This window comes from Marmota marmota, unplaced genomic scaffold (genome assembly GCF_001458135.2).
Source record: "Marmota marmota marmota unplaced genomic scaffold, marMar, whole genome shotgun sequence".
NCBI classification, from domain to species: domain Eukaryota; kingdom Metazoa; phylum Chordata; class Mammalia; order Rodentia; family Sciuridae; genus Marmota; species Marmota marmota.
The window spans coordinates 37,992,609-37,997,467 of record NW_025999968.1 but is presented as its reverse complement, the minus strand read 5'-3'; positions in this window follow the sequence as shown (position 1 = coordinate 37,997,467).

The following is a 4,859-nucleotide window of genomic DNA, read 5'->3' as shown; positions in this document are numbered from 1 at the left end:
AGTAATTTGCTCAGTTTTTAAAATCAGGTTAAATGTCATATAACCTACCAATAGAGAAAGCATCTATCCACATGGAGGCTTGTGCATGAATGTTCACAACAAGTCTGTTCATAAGAGTCAAAAACTAGAAACCACCAGGTGTGTGGTGGCGCACACCTGTAATCCCACCTGCTCGGGAGATGAGACAGGAGGATTGCAAGTTCAAAGCCAGCCTTAGCAAAAGCGAGGTGCTAAGCAACACAGTGAGACTCTCTCTCTAAATAAAATACAAAATAGAGCTGGGGATGTGGCTCAGTGGTCGAGTGTCCCTGAGTTCAATTCCCAGTACCCCCCACCAGAACAAAACTAGAAAACAAAGTCTGTCAAGAGGTGAACAGGTAAGCAAAGCATGACGCATCCTTATAGGGAATACTTCTCAGGAATCAAAAGGCATACATTTTTCCTACACAACAACATATGTGAAAATCAACACCCATACTGGAGAAAAGAAGCACACATGAAGGGATATGATCTATATGAGTCCATTTATAGAAGGTGTAAGGTTAAGTGTGAGGAATATGAAGGAACCATTTGCCTTGGTGGTGTTTCCTTGGGGGGTATGTTTGTCAAAACTTTGGAACTAGAACTTCAAAGGGGCTCCCCTTCCTGCATGTAAATTATGCCTCAGTCAAGTTGTTTTTTTCCCTGCAAAAGCTAATAAGAAACCTATCAAGATCAACTTTCTATTCATGAACTAGGTATGGGATTGCTTTTCTGCCTTGCCTTATAATATTTTTTTTTCTCTCATTCCTGCTTTTTTAAATGTGTGATTTGTTCTTCTATAATGGAAAAGTATCAACATTCTAAAAGCTTTTCTGAAAATTTCTATGCAGATGAGCTCTAATGTATTTCATCCCATCTTCTCATTTCTTCACTTAAAAATATTGGATAGTTTAGGAGTATATAGAGGATAACAACTTCTTTCTCATCTTCAGGACAGACCATTTTAAAATAAAATTCCCTCTCATACAAGTTCCTCAACATGGTTTATTTACTAGAAAATCCTGTGGGCTAAAGAGCTATTCTTTTTGATTCCCCACCCCCAGCTGCCTCACATGGATCTCTATGTAGTCAAAGTTCAACTTCCTAGGAACACAGAGGATGGTGTTTCTTACACCATTTCCAAGGTGACTGCTGACCTTTCCTTGTTCTCTGGTCATAAAGACATCTTAGTAAAGTTGATGGTGGACACTCCCAACTTCTACAGGCAGTCTGATTAAGCAGGTTGTTGAAATGGTACAGGGGGTAATTCTGTGTACATTAATTAAAAAAATAAAAAAAGAAATACCCAGGCAGAAGGCCATGTTGTCCTCAATACTTCATAAATTTAATTAAATTGGTCTATTCCTAAGAGAGGTTTTCTGCTTAAATTTGAATAGGTCTAGCAGGTAAGGTTTACAAAACTCTGTTTGGATAGGTATTCAATTAGATTTTCCAATTTAGACTATGCTGAGCTGATATACATTTTTGAGTGATTCAGTGCATTTTGATTTTCCAATTTTCTGGGTCATGTTTTCAGATACTTTGGAGGTTGAAAGAACAAACTTGATGAATGATATATAATTCAAGGGGAAACAAAGTACTCCTAATAGATTCAGGGATCCCAAAGAGAATACTCATGACACTGGTCCCTTCACCTTCTGATTACAGCCCTCATTGCTCTAAAGCTTTTTTTTTTTTTTTTAAATTTTTTTTTGTTTGTTTGTTTGTTTCTCTTCCTGCCTCTCCCTCTCCCTAAAGAGATTAGGGAGACAGTGTTAACTTTTCTTCCCCTAGTTAATTGCCCGTGAACACACCCACTACAGAAAGGAGATGCCTCCCGAGGATCAGGAAAGTGAAAATCTCCCAAATTAACAAGGGAATGCTTAACACACCACCTGGGCATCCTGGGACCCCCTACCAGAGCACACCTGGAATGTAATACTTGAAGGGTTCTTTTAAAACCCTCCTGTCCCTGGGATCCAGAGCAATAAATGTTCTTTTTCCTTTTTCTCAAAACTGTGCCCTCCTTATTAAATTGGCATTGATTGGCATTGGGGACAGGAACCGAGCTTTTGGTTACAGTAACTTTCTTCTTCGTTTATTTATCTTTCAGTGGCAGTTCTTACTATTGTCATTCATTCAATTATGCATTTTTACATGATGTTATTTATTAACTTATTCCCTCATTTATTCATTTATTGAGTGCATGCTAAGTGTCCAGGGCTCATGAATACAAACATAAGAACAGATACGATTTTCTGAACTTCAGAGTTTTGTGCCATTGTACATACTGTATTTCTAATCCTTAAATCATTACTGCAAAAGATTTCTTATTTTCTAAACGAAGAAAATTATATTGAATCAAGATTTGAACTCAAATACCACCTACTGAAAAACTCAGATTTATTTCACTAAACCACTCTGTTTTCCAAATTATATTTTAGGGATAAGAGCAAAAGGGTCTATCAGGACAACAAAAAATAATTGAAAAAAAGCAGAGATTTAGAAGGTAGAATTCTAGTGCTATCCCCAACAGTCCAGACTTGTGATCTCAGATAAACACCATCTACTAGAGGTTTATATATAAATCTCCTATAAAACAATGGGATGTAATAAATTATTTTTAAGATCCCTTCTTTTTCTATACATTTCTAATCTTTTTGTTTTATAATCACAAATTATTAAAGTTATAAGAATTTATAACACATTATTATAAGAAATTATAAGTGATTTAATTATAAAGAGTCGATTTTGAGAATTCAATTTTTAGAGATTTAAATTTTTTTTTACTAAATTATTGTTTTGCTTTCTTTGTCTCTCCTTCCTAACAAGCTCATCAGTTAAGTTCCAAAAGATAAAAATAAAGAAGTATTGGGTAATTAATTTTGGGGAAGATTAGATGTTGAACCATCAACTGATTCCGAATATTATAAAGGAATTCATGAGACTGATGGCTTTTGAATTCTAGTTTCTAACTTATCTTTTGGGATTGGTCCTCAAACATGAGAATATAATAATGTGCTCACTGTGGTGATTTTAAAATATTTTAATCTTAATTAACAAATAAAGAGAAAGTTGCGTTGTTTGCTTAAATCAAAACCTCGCCAGCATGAGGAAACTATATCTCAGCTGTATGTCCTGTTACCCAGTGTTCTTGGAACCTCTCATGTGGCATTCTGTTCGTGTGCAATCTGATAATGAATTGCAATTAGCAAATGAAATATTTATATATGCTGCCACATAGTCAGTCCATATGTGCAAAATATTGCAAGTTCCTCAGTAGCATTTAGCATCACCCACGGTTATGTTGGTTTCTTGGAAGAGACCTTATGGTGCCTTATGAAGTTGTCCAAAAAGCATGTTATTTCCTTGCTTTATGTGTTTATAGTAGAGCTCATGTCAGCCTTAGTGAAGTGGCCAGTTTGTTCTCTAACAAAACTCAGCACCACCAACACAGAGCTATCTTTCTTTGTCTTTGTGTTACTCATGTACATAACACATTGTGTCACATTGTGTCCCTGCAGAGCTGTGTATCTCCACATAGGCTAGTCGTCACTACTATATTTATAAAAATTCTAGTTTTTGATCCAGTGCACCTAATTGAGGGCATACACGGAGACTCTCAAAAAAATAAATTTCGACCTTGAAAAAAAATGCACACTCTATAATCAGCCTGTGAAACAATAAGAGCTTGTTAACTTTTAAAATTTTTCCCAGAAACCAAGTCCATAAATAGAAATTGAATGTGGCTTGGATTCACTTCTGAACTAAATCAAGGGCATTCCACCAGTTTAAAGAATGTGAGGAGCTGCCCTCAGCAGAATATTGGTATTTGTAGGCCTCAGTCTGATCATGTTGAGTCAGAAGGAAAGTGGAAAAAGTGGGATTCTACCTGCAAGCTTATGGCTGTAGGTAACCTTATTTTCCAGAAAGTTTCAAGCTTTTCCAATGAAATTACAATGGAAGAGAAAGAAATTAGGAGAGAGAAGAGGGAGAGGTGCTACCACATTAATAATACAGCCAAACTAAATTGCTGAAATATGGTGAGCTCACATAGATTCAAGTTATCAGACCAATATAAAGAAGAATATTTCTAACTAACCACAGCTAACATCTAGTTCCAGGGGATATTGATGCCATTAATTTATGACCTCTATGTTTTTTTATAATACAGGCCTTGTTAATAATGCAGTCTCTTGAAATGTACAGTTCCACAGCTCTTAAGAACAACCTTGAAAAAGAAGGTACTTTATACTACAATAATGGCGTCATGTCACTACAGTTTGTAGTAGGGAGGGATACATTATTTCCTGTCTTTTTATATCATAATAGATTTGTGGTGGGATGGTTTAAGAGGCTCCTGCTGTCTCAAACTGTTCCCTTCAAGTGCTGACCATGAACTGGGCTCAGAGATGATTTGGACACTTAACATTGTCAAGGACAAAAATTTCTCCCAACCCAGCTGAAAAAGCAAGATAGATAGAAAAGGTGATTTTATCATTCTGCTTTATTGCCACCAAGACAAACTTAGAGACACATGAAGAGATTCTGATACTGAGCTTGCAGGGTCTAATTGTGTCCTGTATAATTAATGGCATAAATACCTATAAGGAAATAGAAATATGCAGTGTTATTTAAGCAATGGTTTAAACAAGTAAAGCAAACTTTCAGTTAAAAATGCTAACTCGGCCACTCCCTGCCAAATCTCTTTGCAAGGCCTGTCCACCACACTGTTTTCCCTACCGTGAAAGATTGGATTTAATTGAAAAGTTGCTAGTTTAGAGCTATCGCTGAAAACTGGTATGGTGAAATAAAATCGGCCTGGTGACTGTCCTTCA